This window comes from Callithrix jacchus, chromosome 22, assembly GCF_049354715.1.
Source record: "Callithrix jacchus isolate 240 chromosome 22, calJac240_pri, whole genome shotgun sequence".
NCBI classification, from domain to species: domain Eukaryota; kingdom Metazoa; phylum Chordata; class Mammalia; order Primates; family Cebidae; genus Callithrix; species Callithrix jacchus.
In genome coordinates this window covers 1,101,843-1,119,183 of record NC_133523.1, presented here as the reverse complement: position 1 = coordinate 1,119,183, position 17,341 = coordinate 1,101,843, and the positions used below count along the sequence as shown (strand labels likewise).

At 60.5% G+C, this 17,341-nt stretch overlaps 1 protein-coding gene across 3 annotated transcripts in view; it reads left to right on the top strand.

Moving 5' to 3' along the window:
• Positions 1 to 607: 607 nt before the first annotated feature.
• Positions 608 to 17,341, top strand: part of SBNO2 (strawberry notch homolog 2) — a 68,398-nt gene continuing 51,664 nt past the window's right edge. For 2 of the 3 annotated variants that reach the window (XM_035285875.3, XM_035285873.3), the window contains exon 1: positions 608 to 726. The gene's annotated coding sequence lies outside the window, so the exon portion shown is untranslated. Of the gene's footprint in view, positions 727 to 6,541; positions 6,602 to 17,341 lie in introns of those variants that run through there. The other variant, XM_078361309.1, reaches the window with a different exon arrangement.

The window sequence follows — 17,341 nt, the reverse complement described above, 5'->3', positions numbered from 1 at the left end:
TAATTTTTTGTATTTTTAGTAGAGACGGGGTTTCACCATGTTGACCAGGATGGTCTCGATCTCTTGACCTCGTGATCCACCCGCCTCGGCCTCCCAAAGTGCTGGGATGACAGGCTTGAGCCACCGCGCCCAGCAATTTTTGTATTTTTAGTAGAGACAAGGTTTCACCGCGTTGTGCAGGCTGGCCTCGAACTCCCGACCTCAAGTGATCCACCCACCTCAGCCTCCCAAAGTGCTGCGGTTATCTTGTAAGAGAGTTTCAGATTAAACATTTGGGGTGAGCGTCCCCCAGTGGGAAACGTGGCATATGCGGAGGCCTGGAGGGGGTTCTGAGGGAGGAAAGAGGGGCTGACTGTACCACAAAGCAGGTTCCATTTCACCAGCACGGTATAGAGGAGGACACTGAGGCTTGAGGAGGTGAAAGCACTTGCGGGGGGGGGGGGTCTCAAGAGGACCAGGCAGGGCGGGATTGGAACCCAGAGCCGCGGGAGCCCCAGCCCTTTCCGGAGAGCGGAGAGACCTCGAGGTATTGGCTTGGAAGGTGGCCCCGCCCCCCGACGCGAGGCCCCGCCCATCACAGCCGGAGGCCCCGCCCCGCGGCATGACCGGAAGTGCGCGGGGGCTCCCAAGATGGCGCCCGAAACCCGGAAGTGAGCGGCGGCCGCTGTGAGGCTCGGAGAAACTGAGGCGCCCCGGGCTCCGCGCCCGGCCGGACCCGGGCCCGAGGTGAGGCTCTGGTTGCGACCCCCGCCCCTACTCCGCCGCGACCCCCTGCCTGGCCCGACAGGTCCGGCGCTCCTCGCCGACCCCCGCGCCCGGGCTTGGGGTTCTGGGGGCCGCGGGGCGGGGGTGAGCGCGCAGCGACCCCCGCCCTCCGCCGCGACCCCTCCAGACCCCGCCCTTCGCCGCCAACGTGGACCCTACGCCGCTCGACGACCCCCGCCGTGAACTTTGACCTGCCCCCTCCCGGCCACCCCCCTGCCGTGAACCTTGACCCCGCTTTCCCCGACACCCCCCAACCCTTCCTTCCCGCCCTGCTTGCTGAACCCCGACCTTTCGTTTTGTGGTCACCCTTGACCCCGCACTCCTGGTTCCCCTGAGCCCCTTGGTGACCCCCGCGCCCGATTTTCCTCGGTATCCTGCCCCTCCCTTTTGGGCACTCTGGACTCCGTGTGACCTCGACCCCTTCCTCGGAGTGAACCCCGGTCTCTCCCGCCTCCCCGATTCCAGACTCCGGGCTCCGTGGGCGTTCGTGCCCCTTCCTCCTCCGTGTCCCCGGCCCCGGGACCCCCTGCCCTCCTGACCCCGCAGCGCAGACCTCCCTCCCTCCCCCAGCTCCTCCCCGCTGGGGCCCCTGACTTCTCTTCTGGGCACATATGCTGGTTTTTTCGTCTTCGGCGTGGGGGTCCCCCGGTTTGGGATGGGGGGCTTCCTGGCTGACACCCGGGCCGTCTGGGCGGGATATGCAGTGCGTGTTGGGGTGGGAGTGGGGTCGCTCTGAAACCGGCTTCCAGGGGCCAGCGGGAGGGAGGATAGCGGGTGAGATGGCCCGAGCGGCCGGGGTGCAGCGCGTGTCGGTGGATGGGAAGGGGTGCCCACCCTACCCCTCATAGGACACTCTTCCCCCCACCCCAGAGCCCTGAGGAATAAGGCTGGTGGGGCCTGGAGGTACCAGTCCCCAGACTGGTGGGGGCAGGGGTTGTGGGGAGCCCACCCAGCGCTTCCAGGGACGCTGGGCACCAATGCGGCTGGGGCCAGGTTGGTGGGTGTCTCCCTGGATGAACTGATGAACATTCTGAAAAGTTTAAAAAAAAAAAAACAAAAAAAAAACCACCAAGTCTGTAAAATGTGTAGCCGGGGCATCCCCTGGCTTCTGCTTCCCGGAATATCCTGTTGCTCCCGCATGCTTTGGAACGTCCTTCCTGCCTGTGACTGCCGGGACGGGATGGGTTTGGTGCCATCTGTTGCACACCCGGTCAGCGAGGATGCCCGACCGTGGAGCTGGCCTGTGCTCATGCTGGCTGCCGGTCTGGGGGGGCGGTGAGTGTTCTACAGAGGGGCAGAGGGAGTGGAGTCCGGCTGTCCTTAGCCGGGCACCTACTTACTCAGCTGTCAGGGGAGGGGATCAGGGCCTGGAACCCAGCACCCCACTCCACTGCAGTGCCTTCAGAGGTTCAAGAGAGGAGCACGGGAAGGGCGACGGCCCGGGGCCGCAGACCCCACTGGGAGCCGGCCGGGCTGTTACAGGCCTTGACCTTTGTTACGCCAGGCCTCTTCCTCTGGGCCAGGGCAGCAAAGACCCCGGCGCTGCTTCCTGAGGGTTGCTGTGCTGTTGCGGGTGCCATCCCTGGGCTAGGGCTGTCTCCCTGACTCGGCCTGCAAGGGGAGCAGTGGGGACCTGTGACCCAGAGTTTGTGGCAGGCTGGGCAGGTGTTGTCCCAGCCCTGTCTTCCCAGATGGCCTCTGGCCTTCAGACATTCTGGCTGCTGGCCCCAGATTTTCCCAGTGGTGGCCCGTGATGGCATGATGGCTTCTCCAGGCCACCTTCAGACTTCCGGTTTTTTTTGAGACGGAGTTTTGCTCTGTTGCCCAGCCTGGAGTGCAGTGGGGCGATCTCAGCTCACTGCAACCTCTGCCTCCTGGGTTCAAGCAATTCTTCTGCCTCAGCCTCCTGAGTAGCTGGAACTACAGGCACCCACCAACACGCCTAGCTGATTTTTGTATTATTTGTAGAAATGGGGTTTCATCATATTGGCCAGGCCAGTCTTGAACTCCTGACCTCGTGATCTGCCTGCCTTGGCCTCCCAAAGTGCTGGGGTTACAGGCGTGAGCCACTGAGCCCAGCCACCTTCAGAGTTCTTGACAAGAAAGGGCAAATTTGAGATCTGGACCCCTTCGTGGGTGGTATGGAGAACAGCAGGACAGAGGTAACAGGGCCTCCCACGGCAGGGGAGTGGCAGGCAGGCCCTCCTCCTTGGAGAGGGAAGGACTTGGCAGGAGCCTGCCAGCCTGGGGAGTGTGATTTCAGACCACAGGGAGGACGCTTTTAACTCTGAGGATCCCAGCAGACATCTGCCCACACCTGCTGGGAGCCAAGAGGACCCTGGTGTGCAGGGGCTGTGTGGGCAGGGCTGCGGGGAGCCGGGCCCAGGCAGGGGCTGGACTTCTGGGGGAGCCTGTCAGGCAGAGCGCAGCAGAGGCAGCGTGAAGTTGGTTCATTAATTCCCTCTCAGTTGGCTTTGTAGTCTGGCCTGGGCTGGACAGGAGGCGCCCAGGTGTGCAGGTGCGGAGGAGAGGGCACATGTTCTCCGGCCACGTGGCCACGGGCGGTCACTGCCCTCTCACCTGGCGGGGAAACAGAGGTGGAGAGAGGTTGTGCCAGTTACTAGACCCCCGGCTGCCTAAAGCCTCCCCCACCCTCCAGGGTGTGACCAGCTTGGGCTTGGCCCAGCCCAGTTCCAGCAGAGTCACAGATGCCCCTCCGGCACGGCCCAGGCGGAAACGCCAACACCGCGAGAGTGAGCTCTGCCCCGAACAAAGAGGCAACTGTGTGGGCAGAACCAGTCCAGTTCCCAGAGGCCTCCTTCCCAGGGGGCCCATGCTGGGGGGTGGGATCAGCTCCGGGAAAGGGGCGGCGTCATGTGATCCACAGCTGTAAACACTCCCGGAGGTGGTGTGGGGGCAGCTGTGTGTGTGCGCACACGTGTGTGCCTGTGTGTTTGCATGTTGTGCCACATGCGTGCACACACGTGTGTTGTTAGTGTTGCCTGTATGTGTGTACATTGTGTGTGAATGTGCATGCCCGTGGTTGTGTGCTCCTGTGCATGCGTGTGTTAGTGGATTTCATATGCGTGTGTTTTACGGGTGCACATGTATGCTGTGTTTTTGTGTGTCCGGCTGCCCTTGTTCATGAGTGTGTTGTGCATGTATGTATTTTGGTTGTGTGTTGCCTGTGCCCATGTGCCTGTTCTCATGTGTCGTGTGTATATTTTGTATGTGTGCGTGTGTGCTTGTGTGTTGCATGTGTGTGCCCATGTTCGTGTGCATGTTGTTTACATGTGTATTTTGTGTGTGCACATGTGTTGCCTGTGCCCTGTGCTCCTGTGTTCTGCACGTGTGCATTGTGTGCACAATGTGTGCATGTGTGTTGCCTGTTCCCATGCACGTCTGCTCGTGCATCTTGTGCACATGTTTTGTGTGTATGTGTGCACATTTTTGTGTGCATGTGTTGTGTGCATATGTACGTGTCTTGTGTGTTGCATTCACATACGTGTATTGCATTTGCACACGTGTTGCATGCACAGGTGTGTACCTGTGTCGTGTGCACATGTGTGTTGTGTATGTTATGTGCATACGTGCATTTTGTGTGGTGTGCACATGTGTTTTGTGTATGTGCATGTGTTGTGTGCACGTGTTTTTGTGTTGCGTCGCCTGTGTTTTGTGTCACGTGCATATGTGTTTTGTGTGTTGCGTGCATGTTTCGCGTATTGCATGCACATGTGTTTTTGTGTATTGTGTGCGTGTTTTGTGTGTATGTGTTGCATGAACATGTGTTTTGTGTATGTGTTGTGTGCACCTGCTTTGTGTGTACGTGTGTTGTGTGCACCTGTTTTTGTGTTTGCACGTTTTTTTGTCACACGCATATATGCGTTTTGTGTGAGTGTTGCGTGCACATGTGTTTTTTTGTGTGTGTTATGTGCACATGTATGTTGCCTGTGCCTGTGTGCACGTGTGCATGTGATTTGTTGCGGGCAGGCCTGGAGTGCCTCCAGTCAGTTTTTCCACAGCCAAGGGCTGTGTGGTCAGACAGCGCATGGGGAGGACTGGGTGTGGCTGGCCACCGGGTGTAGCCTGAGAGCGAGGTCACCCCGACCTGGTTTCTGTCCTGGCCTGTCTGCTGCCCACCCAGCAGTGTGGGTGGACCCCCAGCCTCGCCCCTCGCCTCTGCCCTCTCACCCCCAACTTCAGGGAGGTCTGCTGGCACCTGAACCCTCGGGCTGGGACGAAGAGCAGACTGCCAGCTACATGGTCACCATGCCTCCCTGTTGGGAGGCGCAGTCACCTGTCACAGGCCCCGGGCCTCAGGAAAGGGCTGAGCCCTGGCAGTGAAGGCAGATCTGGGGTTCTGGCCAGGATGGGGATTTCGGACGCATGGGCCCCATCAGCTCTCGCTGTGGGAGGCACAGGTGTGAGGAGGCAGAGGTCGAGTCTGCTGTCTGTGGGCTCAGTATGGATGCCCCACAGAGATGTACTTGTGGAGAGACACCAGATGCAAAAGGCCACACGGCATGTGACTTGGTTCATGTGACATGCCCAGAGCAGACCAGTCCACAGATGAGAAGTAGACGCGTGGTTCCAGGGAATGTGGAGGGCTGGAGAGTGAATGTGGATCGGGATGGGCTGCTTTTTTGGGGGACGGGAGGTTCTGGAATTAGAAGCTCTGACGGTCCGGCTCAGAATGCACCGAAACCCTTGTCATTTGCTCTGGACAGGTGCCCCTCCTGGTGTGGCTTGTATTTCAGGGAAAATAAAAGTGTTTAACAGAAAGTAAGGCCTGCCTGTCCTTCAGAAGCCCCCGTCGTCACCACAGGGTTGAGCACGGTGTCCCCGGAAACCCGCCAAGTAGCCCTGTAGCCGGCTCGCATCAGGGGTGTTGGGCATACGTCCCGTCCCGGCCCTCAGGAGTATGGAAGCAGTGATGGCTTCACCCCACCTCCCTTGCCCAGGCCCAACTCTGTCCTTGAGCTACTTGTGGCTTCAGGGGGCCGAGAATGCATTCTGCTACAAGGGGCTGGCATGAGGGGGCCGGCCTTGGGCCTCTTGGGTGGCCCAGGTGGAGGTCTCGTGAGAGCTCAGCATGGCAGCATCTCCCTAAAGCTCAGGCCCTGGGCAGCCCTCAGCCTGGGGTCTCACAAGTGCCCTGGCTCTGCTGCCGATTCCCCTGGGCATCTCCCCCTGGATGCCCCTATGAGTGATGGGGTCTCACACGTGCCCTGGCTCTCCTGCCTCTCCCGTGGATTCCCCTGGACCTGTCACCCTGGACGCCCCCATGAGTGACAGGGTGGGAGGAGGGGCATGAAGAGTCATTGCTGAGTCAGCTCCCCTGCAGGCCCTGCCCCCGGCAGCCTCATGCTGGGGGCAGCTGGGATGCCCTACTGCCGTGGGGGGCATGAGGTGAGTGGGTCGGACTGGTGGACCTCGTGCACCGGTGCCTCAGTGACCTTCTCTGTGACTGGTGCCCGAGCTTCCCGGAGCCATGTGATTGGCTTCTGTCCCCAAGCGAAACCGAAAGAGGTGGCTTTGGCCTTGGTTCCAGGGCCCGCTGCATTTTGAGAGTCATGTGTGCCGGGTTCTGGGAGGCGGGTCACTCGTGTTTCCTGGGAGCTGCTGCAGCTGGAGCCAAGGCACTGGGTGCTGGGGCGTGGGGGGAGCCCGTGAGCCGCAGGCCTGGCAGGCAGTAAACGTTTATCGAACTGACTCACTTGCTGGGGTGGAGCAGCCGGGGAGGGTCACAGCGAAAGTCCCGGCTCCACCATGACCCAGACCGTTGTCGGCTGCCCGTCCAGCCTGAGGCAAGGAGGTGTCTTCCTTTGCATGTGAGGTAACCTGAGGAGAGCTGTCTCTGGGGTCCGCTGCCCTCACTGCCTGGCCTCTGGTGCTCACGGGTTGCGTGGAACAGGCCTCAGGACCCACGCGTGATGACCGTGGCCTCCCCGCGCTGTGTGAGGGCCAGGCTGCATGGGAACGGACAGCCGCCAGGGTGCCTGGAACCCGAGGGTGTGAAGGGGGTTCTGAGGTTTCGGGGGATGGTGAGGTGAGGGGCAGTGTGCTGTCCAGGGCTGGCTCAGTGACCGGAATGTTCTCGGCTGGTGGGGCAGGAGCCCAGTGCCGGAAGCTGCGGAGTGGGCTGGTGGCCTACACCCAGGGTGGGTCTGAGCTGGGCGCTGGGGCCTGGGGTGGGGAATGTCTGTTGGTTTTGCCCAGGTGTGGCTGGGCTGGCCAGGGGCATTTTCGGGGGCTTTTATCAGCTTCTGGAATCACTGTGACCCCAGGAACTTGGGGGAGCTGTGAGTCCCAGGTAGATTGGGGAGCTGTTGGGTGGCCCTGAGGGCTGGCCACCCAGGGCTTCTGGGGGTGTGGCCACCTGAATCGCTGTCAGAATACCAGGGGCTGCCACCCTCAAACCCAGACTTGTGGCTTCTCTTGAAAAACCAGATGATCTAGAAACCTAGGCTACATTCCTGCCCACAGAGGCTCCTCTGCCCCTCCCCGGGGTGCACCTGAGCGGCCCCCTCCCCCAGCCCTGGTGAGGCGGCTCCTGCCCCACTTGGAGGACGTGGGAGGGGCAGGGGAATTACGGTGAGGAGGGCACTTGGGCTCCACAGCCTCTGGGCTCCTAAAAGGAGCAGGACTGGGTCCCTTAGAGCCTGTTGCTGTACTCAGGGGCCGGCTCTGCTCCCGGCTGGCCATTCGGGAGACCTCGCGGCCTGGCACTGTGTCCCATGGGGTCTGGGTCAGCCCCTGAGATGCCACGGTGCCCCCACCTCGCTCCCCCGTGACCTGTGGGTGTGGTGCCTCCCGGGGCACAGGGGCTCTGCAGAGGGGTCGCCCTGGATTCCTCGAGGCCTTGCGTCATCACGAATGTCCTCACACGTGAGAGCCTTCTCCAGCTGGGGCAAAGCTCAGATCACAAGCCTGAGAGGGACCTCGCCTTGCTGGCTTCTAGGAGGGAGGGACAACGTGATGGGGAGTGCAGCGCCCTGACAGCAGGGAGGATGGGGCCTTAGCCCGGTGACCGCAGGGAGCAGAATTCTGCCACCTGGCCGAGCTCAGGTGCTGACTCTCAAGACAGCGGGCCTTGATGTTAGCCTCGCAGCCAGCCGGCTCACCTGGACCTCTGAACTGCCAGAGCCAGAGAGCACCTGGGTGTGCTTTTCAGCTGCTGCGTTCCAGAGCAAATGGATCAGGCCCCACTGATGAGCCTGCGGTTCCTGCTTCTGTGATTCTGGGGCCTCTGTCCTCCTCCGGGTGAGGCGCAGGACAGGGCCTGTAGCTCCAGCAGTCGGCGCCGACGCCTGGCTCTGGGTGGTCTTGGGGCTGTCGTCCTCAAGCCCAGCCTGAAGCTGAAGGGACTGTTCCTCCCCCTCCGGGACCTGATGCGCTTTGTGCTCGGATGTAGGTCCTCGTGACGTTTTTGTCACCAAGGCTGGACTTAAAGAGCTCAAGGACAGTGGTGACCCGTTGGGCCTCTTGCCTGGGATCAGCGTAGTGTGGCTGCTGGCAGCGCTTGGCACTCCCCAGGGAGCCAGGGGAGCAGAGCTTGCAGGCGGGCTGGCCTGAGCCCACTGGTGAGGCGGTGACAGCGGCAGGTGTGGGGTGGGCCAGACGACCGTCTGCACGGATTTAAGATACGTAGGGCCAGCTCCATGTCAAAGGGCTCGAAGTCTGGAGTGAGCCGCATTCGGCTTAGTATCTGCTCAGGAGAAAAAGACCCGTGGGTCAGAGGAGACCACAGGCTCAAGCTCGGTGTCTCAAAAGGCTTTGAGTGTGTGTGCGCGCGCACGCAGTTGAGGTGTCCCTCTGTTGCCTAGGCTGGCCTCCAACTCCTGGGCTCACGCAGTCCTCCCACCATGGCCTCCCAGGGCACTGGGATTGCAAGTTGTGGGCCACCATGTTGGCCCCAAAAGATGGAAAATGAGCACAAGACCTGAGCGGGCTCCGCAGAGATGCAGCGGCCATGTGGAAGCTGCTTGGCCACCACAGGAAGCTGTTCCGCAGTGGTCGGGGTGGACGGGGCTTTAACTGTCAGACAGCAGTGAGGTTCGGCCATGGGGACCGCACATCAGAGTCCCCACAGCCTGGCCTGGAGGGCTCTTCCTGCCTAAGTGTTTGCATCACTGAATCTCTTTTCTGCTCCCTCACCATGTTCTCCCTCTGCGGTCTGGGGATCTGGGATCTGGGGTCAGGAGTTGGGATCTGGGGATCTGGGGTCTGAGATCTGGGGATCTGGGGGTCTGGGAATCTGGAGTCTGGGGTCTGCAGTCTGGGATCTGGGGTCTAGGGATCTGGGAACCTGGGGTCTGCAATCTGGAGATCGGGGATCTGGGGATCTGGGGGTATGGGAATCTGGGGTCTGTGGTCTGTGATCTGGGGTCGGGATTTGGGAACCTGGAGTCTCCGGTCTGGGATCTGGGGATTTGGGGGTCTGGGAATCTGGGGTCTGGGGTATGCGGTCTGGGATCTGGTGTCTGAGGATCTGAAGTCTGGGATCTGGGGTCTGGGGATCTGGGAACCTGGGGTCTGGGGATCTGGGGTCTGTGGTCTGGGATATGGGGTCTGGGGATCTGGGAACCTGGGGTCTGGGATCTGTGGTCTGGGGATCTGGGAACCTGGGGTCTGGGAATCTGGGTCTGGGGTCTGCGGTCTGGTGATCTGGGAATCTGGGGTCTGCGGATCTGGTGTCTGGGATCTGTGGTCTGGGGCCTGTGGTCTGGGGATCTGTGAACCTGGGATCTGTGGTCTGGGGATCTGGGAACCTGGGGTCTGAGGATCTGGGGTCTACAGTCTGGGATCTGGGGTCTGGGGATCTGGGAGTCTGCGGTCTGGGATCTGGGGATCTGGGAACCTGGGGTCTGGGGTCAGGGGTCTGGGGTTGGGATCTGGGGTCAGGGGTTGGGATCTGGGGTCTGGGGTCAGGGGTCGGGGTTGGGATCTGAGGATCTGGGGTCTGGGATCTGCAGTCTGGGGTGTGGGGTGTGGGGTGTTGTTCCCAGTTCCTCAAATGTAGTTTCTGCCTAGCAGGAGTTGGCCTCGCATTCCGGCTTGGGACTCTCGCTCTGTCTGAGGGTCCAGGGCTGAGTGCCAGCAACCACCGCTCCTCTGCTTGGCCCTGGCATGGGGACCTGGGCTTCCCTGTGTTCTCAGGGACAGCAAGGCCACCTCAGAGGTGCTGGGCCGGGGGCCTGCACCCTTCCTGCATCTTGACCCCAACATCCCCTGGTCCTGTGGTGTCCCGTCCCAGGGTGGGCTTGGGATGCAGCACCCCGAGGCCCCTCCCGCAGGACCTGCTTTGTTCTCTCTGTGCCTTCTAGGCCTTTGTTCAGAGCTCTGCTGACCGTGCCGGGTGGGGCTGGGGAGTCAGCTGAGCAGCCCTGACCTCGTGGAGACCCTAACAGTGGGGTCAGATGGCAGGCGGGGCTGCGGTGCACTCTGGGTCCTGCCTCACATAGTCGGGGGTTGCCGCCCAGGGGTCGCTGGATCCCGGCTCCTGGCTCTGGCCTGGACACCTTGCTTGCTTCAGGGCCGTGGCGTCTGAAGCTCCTCGGGGCACACCCCGTGGAAGACTCATAGTTCCCCCTCCCCGCCCCTCCTCCTCCATCATCGTCACCCTCTCCACTGCGTCTGGCATCTGGGACACCCCCGCCATGTCCTCGTGCCTGGCGCCATGCATGGGGGAGGCTGGGCAAGAGAAGCCGTCAGTTCAGCCACCCACTCATGCTCTTCCCGCCCCGGCCGTCTCCGAGCTTGGGAACTTTCCCACCCACAGCACCTGCCCCTTGGCCCCTGGAAGGTGCTGGAAGGCACTGGAAGGCGGTGGAAGGCATGGGCAGGGGCCTTCCCTGGAAATCAGGTATGGTGTGCGGCCCCCACAGCTGGCACCCTTGAGCCCTTCCAGGAGAGGGACAGTGATGGGTGCAACCTGACTTTCCGGAGGACCCCCCTGGAGTGAGGCCCTTGGTGAGGGGAGGGGAGCTTCCTGGGCGCTGGCTTCTGACCCGGTCCACAGGGCCCTGTGTCCGGCCAGTACAGCTTTCCCTGGGAGAGAAGCACGCGGACTCCTGGGGTATATCTAGTGCCGGCGAGGCTGCAGCGCCCTTCCACTGCTGGGCGGCCGGGGTCACTGCACTTCCTCGTGGGGCAGGGAGAACTGAAAAGTTGGGAACTTGCTCGCCCTGGACCCTGGCTCCTGTGCCCCACCGGGCTCACCTCGTCCTCATCCTCAACAGAGGGGCCGCCACCCGGTGTGCTTGAGAAATGTCAGGTGGGGCTGGGCCAATCTCGGCTTCCAGGCTTCCCCACCCCTGCCCGGCCTGTGCCTGTGCCCGGCTGACCCAGGCTGGCAGCGGCAGCCTCTGTCCCTGGTTGGCAGCCTGGAGCTACTGCTGTCCGGCCGCCTCCTGGGACGCTGTGGAAATGTACGCGCAGCCTGGTGCCGGCTGAGCCCAGGGCACCTGAGTCCTGGTGCTCACCGTGTCGAGCTGGGGTCCGGGCTGCAGCTGCCTCCTCCCTGGGCTAGCTTCACGGGGCGGCCGCAGCAGGGCTGCAAACTGCGTGGCTGAGAGCAGCTTCTCCCTGTCCTGGACAGGACTCCAGGAGTGGGCCCGCCGCGCTCCTCTGTGAATCAGGGGAGAAGCCGCCTGCCTCTCCCAGCGTTGGGGGCTCCAGGCGCCCTTGGTCTGTGGCTGCGTCTCCCCAGCCTCTGCTCCGTCTCCACATGGCCATCTCCTGATGTGGGGTGTCCACATTTCTCTTTTCTCTTAAGGACACCAGTTGCTAACAGGGACCTAGGCCCACCCCACTCCAGTGTTCTCATTGTAACCCACCACGTGTGCAAATAAGGTCCCACTCACAAGTGCTGGTGAACGTAATTCTAGGGGAACCGTAGTCACCCTGGTGCCCTCTCTGTCCCTGGCAGTCCCTCCTGCACCTCAGGACCAGCCTCTAAATCATCCCCATCACTTACCAGACCCCTGTCTTGGCCTTGTGGCCCACAGGGACTGTGGAGAGAAGGTTGCTGGCCTGGAGAAGTCTGGTCCCTCAAGGCTGATGTCAGCTGGTCCCTGAGGGGTGTCAGCCTCCTGTGTCTGCTGGGCACGTTCGGGCAGGAGGAAGCCAGCCCCCCCCACGGGCAAAGAGCCAGCCCCACTCCCGCCATAGCATTTGTTTTTTTTTTTTTTTGAGATGGAGTCTCACTTTGTTGCCAGGCTGGAGTGCAGTGGTACAATCTCAGCTCATTGCAACATTGCAGCGTCTGCCTCCTGGGTTCAAGCAGTTTTCCTGCCTCAGCCTCCCCGGTAGCTGAGACTACAGCCATGCGCCACCATGCCCAGCTAATTTTCATATTTTTAGCTGAGACAGGGTTTCACCATGTTGGTCAGTATGGTCTCGATCTCTTGACCTTGTGATCCACCTGCCTTGGCCTCCCAAAGGGCTGGCCCCGCAACAGCATTTCTGAGGACAGAAAGGGAGAGTCAGGAAGAGAGGCAGGCCCCAGGAGGAGAGGGGCCCCAGGGGCTGTGGGTCTTCATCCCGAGGCCTCTAAGCTGCTGCTGGGCCAGAGAGGAGGTGCGGCCCCATTAGGGTCTGGGCTGTGGTTTAGGTGGACGCCCCTGGACTGGGTGGCAGGTGGATGTGGAGGGCGGAGGGAAGAGAGACGGTTCCCACAGCTTTGTTTATGGATGGGCAGCTTGGCGAGGGATGGGGGACCCAGCCATGCACACGTGGCACTCCAGGGCTACTGGGGCGTAGGCATCGGCGTGCCGGTCAGCGTGACACACATGGACCTGTCGGGGATCCTGGGGCGCAGGTGTCATGCATGTTGGCTGTTGTGTACCAGCCGAGGTGCCCTTGGGAGACCTGGCCCTGGGCCTTATGGTAAGTGGGGTTCACCAAGGGTCCGTGCTCCCTGGACATTGAGCCGAGGCTGGGGATGCCCTCATCCTTTCAGGGACAGGCTGGGCTCTGGGCAGGCAGTGAGGCCGGGGAGGGAGGACTGAGTTTGAGGCTGAGCCTGGAGCCTCCTTTGTGATGGCCTTTTGGGCTGCCGCCCGTGTGGCTGGGTGCTGCAGGAGTGCCCATGGTTTGCCAGGCTGGCCTCCTTCTGCGTGAAGGTTTGCGGTAGCTGACAATGCAGCTTCTCTCACAGCTGGCAGAGGGCCTGGCATGCAGTGCAGCCATGAGCCCAGTGTGTTTTCCCAGTTCATGCTGGGAATGATGCTTTTAGTTTTATTTTATTTTGGGACAGAGTCTCATTCTGTTTCCCAGGCTGGAGTGCAGTGGCAGGATCTCAGCTCACTGCAGCCTCTGCCTCATGGGTTCAAGTGATTACCCTGCTTCAGCCTCCTGAGTGGCTGGGACTACAGGTGTGCGCCACAACACCAGCTGTGTGTGTGTGTGTGTGTGTGTATTTTAGTAGAGATGGGGTTTCACCATGTTGCCCGGGCTGGTCTTGAACTCCTAACCTCCGCCTGCCTCGGCTTCCCAAAGTGCTGGGATTACCATGCCTGGCCACACTTTTTACCTTTGAGATAATTAGATTCGTGGCCAGGTCGGGAGTGATATAAAGAGATTCCCCGTGCCCCTTTCCCTCAGTGGTAAGGTCTTGTAAAATGAGTACAACGTTAACAATGGTATTGACCTTGGCGGGGGCTCCTTCCCCACGTTTCAGCGGTGCGTGTGTGTGTGTGTGGGGGTGCGTGGGCAGGTTCACGTGCAGGTGCGCTTGCGGGTGTGTGTGTGTTGCTGGGGTGCATGTGTGGGTGGGGTGTGTGTGTTGCTGGGGTGCATGTGTGGGTGGGTGTGTGTGTGGGTTCATGTGCAGATGCGTGTGTGGGTGTGTTGGTGGGGTGCATGTGTGGGTGGGGGTGTGTGGGTTCACGTGCAGATGCGTGTGCGGGTGTGTGTGTTGGGTGCATGTGCGGGTGGGGGTGCGTGTGTGGGTTCACGTGCAGATGCGTGTGTGTGTTTGTGTTGGGATGCATGTGTGGGTGGGGGTGTGTGTGGGTTCATGTGCAGATGCGTGTGTGGGTGTGTGTTGGGGTGCATGTGTGGGTGGGGGTGTGTGTGGGTTCATGTGCAGATGCGTGTGCGTGTGTGTGTTGGGATGCATGTGTGGGTGGGGGTGCGTGTGTGGGTTCACGTGCAGATGCGTGTGTGTGTGTGTTGGGATGCATGTGTGGGTGGGGGTGTATGTGGGTTCACGTGCAGATGCGTGTGTGGGTGTGTGTGTGTTGGGATGCATGTGTGGGTGGGGTGTATGTGGGTTCACGTGCAGATGCGTGTGTGGGTGTGTGTGTGTTGGGATGCATGTGTGGGTGGGGTGTATGTGGGTTCACGTGCAGATGCGTGTGTGGGTGTGTGTGTGTTGGGATGCATGTGTGGGTGGGGTGTATGTGGGTTCACGTGCAGATGCGTGTGTGGGTGTGTGTGTGTTGGGATGCATGTGTGGGTGGGGTGTATGTGGGTTCACGTGCAGATGCGTGTGTGGGTGTGTGTGTGTTGGGATGCATGTGTGGGTGGGGTGTATGTGGGTTCACGTGCAGATGCGTGTGTGGGTGTGTGTGTGTTGGGATGCATGTGTGGGTGGGGGTTTATGTGGGTTCACGTGCAGATGCGTGTGTGGGTGTGTGTGTGTTGGGATGCATGTGTGGGTGGGGGTGTATGTGGGTTCACGTGCAGATGCGTGTGTGGGTGTGTGTGTTGGTGAGGTGCATGTGTGGGTGGGGGTGTATGTGGGTTCACGTGCAGATGTGTGTGCGGGTGTGTGTGTGTGTTGGGATGCATGTGTGGGTGGGGTGTATGTGGGTTCACGTGCAGATGCGTGTGTGGGTGTGTGTGTGTTGGGATGCATGTGTGGGTGGGGGTGTATGTGGGTTCACGTGCAGATGCGTGTGTGGGTGTGTGTGTTGGTGAGGTGCATGTGTGGGTGGGGGTGTATGTGGGTTCACGTGCAGATGTGTGTGCGGGTGTGTGTGTGTTGGGATGCATGTGTGGGTGGGGGTGTATGTGGGTTCACGTGCAGATGCGTGTGTGGTTGTGTGTGTTGGTGAGGTGCATGTGTGGGTGGGGGTGTATGTGGGTTCACGTGCAGATGCGTGTGCGGGTGTGTGTGTGTTTGTGGAGTGCATGTGTATGTGGGGGTGTGTGTGGGTTCACATGCAGATGCGTGTGTGGGTGTGTGTTGGTGGGGTGCATGTGTGGGTGGGGGTGTGTGTGGGTTCTCGTGCAGATGTGTGTGCGGGTGTGTGTGTGGGGTGCATGTGTGGGTGGGGGTGTGTGTGGGTTCACGTGCAGATGCGTGTGTGGGTGTGTGTTGGTGGGGTGCATGTGTGGGTGGGGGTGTGTGTGGGTTCTCGTGCAGATGTGTGTGCGGGTGTGTGTGTGGGGTGCATGTGTGGGTGGGGGTGTATGTGGGTTCACGTGCAGATGCGTGTGTGGGTGTGTGTGTTGGTGGGGTGCATGTGTGTGGGGGGGTGTGTGGGTTGACTTGCAGATGCGTGTGTGGGTGTGTGTGGGGTGCATGTGTGTGGGGGTGTATGTGAGTTCACGTGCAGATGCGTGTGTGGGTGTGTGTGTTGGGTGCATGTGTGGGTGGGGGTGTGTGTGGGTTCACGTGCAGATTCGTGTGGGTGTGTGTGTTGGGGTGCATGTGTGGGTGGGGTGTGTGTGGGTTCACGTGCAGATGCGTGTGCGGGTGTGTGTGTGTTGGTGGGGTGCATGTGTGGGTGGGGGTGTGTGTGGGTTCATGTGCAGATGCGTGTGCGGGTGTGTGTGTGTGTGGTGCATGTGTGGGTGGGGGTGTGTGTGGGTTCACGTGCAGATGCGTGTGTGGGTGTGTGTGTTGGTGGGGTGCATGTGTGCGTGGGGGTGTGTGTGGGTTCATGTGCAGATGCGTGTGCAGATGAGTGTGTGTGACACACTCGTGTCTGGCCGTGTGCGCTGGTTCCTCAGTCCTCAGCGTTGGTGTTGTTAGGATGGTGGCTTTCCTAGCGGGGTCACCTAGTGGACTACGATTCTGTGTTTGTGTTTTTGTTCTTCAAATATCATGTGAATCACCGTTTTTATTATTTTCTTTTTTAAGTTTTACTTGTTTTTGTGAGACAGGGTCTCGCTCTGTCGCCCAGGCCGGAGCGCAGTGGTGGGATCGTAGCTCACTGCAGCCTCAAACTCCTGGGCTCAAGCGATCCTCCCACCTCAGCCTCCCAGGCAGCCTGGACTACAGGTGCATACCACCATGCCTGACTAATTTTTGAATTTTTTTTGTAGCGATAAGGTGTTGCTATGTTACCCAGGCTGGTCCTGAATTCCTGGCCTCAGGCGACCCTCCCACCTTGACCTCCCATAGTGCTGGGATTACAGGTGTGAGCCACTGTTCCGGCTGTATTGTTAAGAAGAAAACCTTAACTTTAAAAGGGTCCTTCTCTGCCCCCATCTGGGGTGTGGAGTGGATCCTGAGCCCTGTGTCCCCACAAAGGAGCCCCACAGCCTTGGGGCCAGGAGGCTGTGTGCCAGGGCCCCAGGCGCCGTCGTGGCTGTGACCAGGCCCTGCCTGCTCACCTTGGGCCGGGACGTCCACCTGTCTGGCCGCTAGGGAGGCCGTAAGTCGGCTCCTCCTCCTGGCCCGACCCCGTGGCTCCCCCGGGAATGGAGTGGATCAGCTTTCACCCTGCGGTCCCTGGGCCCTGGCGCCTGACTGACGACTCTCACCCTGCAGCAACACCCACCACCAGGCAGCGGGGCTCTGTGCCTCCCAGGTGACTTCCATACAGCTCCTAATGCATTCTGGGAACCTTGGTGGCAAGCTTGAGAACTTTTAGGAAATTTCAAGTTGAGAAGCTGAAAGCCTAGTCGTACGTGGGTCCCAGGCCTCCTGAGGCCCCTTCATCAGGGGCCCGAGAGATCAAAGCTGTGTTGGGACAGGAAGGCACCCTCACCCCAGCGCCCGGTGCTCCTGGCCTGGCTGTGCCCTGGCTGGCCATGCACCCTGAGCTTTCTGGAAAGCACCAACTACCCTTTCTTTCCATCCTTGGGGCCTGCCCACCCTGGGAGGGGCTGCCCAGAGCAGATACCCCTCTGTGGTCCTGGCAGAGCTTCCCACAGTGTTCCCTGATCGGCCTAGTGAATTACAGTGATTCATGCTTTTTTTTTTTTTGGAGATGGAGTCTTGCTCTGTCACCAGGCTGGAATGCAGTGATATGATCTCGGCTCGCTGCAACCTCCACCTCCTGAGTTGAAGCGATTCTCCTGCCTCAGCCTCCTGAGTAGCTGGGACTACAAGTGCGCACCACCACGCCCAGCTAATTTTTGTGCTTTTAGTAGAGACGGGGTTTCACCTTGTTGACCAGGATGGTCTCCATCTCCTGACCTTGTGATCTTCCCACCTTGGCCTCCCAAAGTGCTGGGATGACAGGCTCGAGTGACTGCACCCGGCCCAGTGACTCACGTTATTATGAAAATGATTTCCATTCAGGCTGGGCGTGGCGGCTCACACCTGTAACCCCAGTACTTTGGAGGCGGAGGCGGGCAGATCCTGAAGTCAGGAGTTTGAGACCAGCCTGGGCAA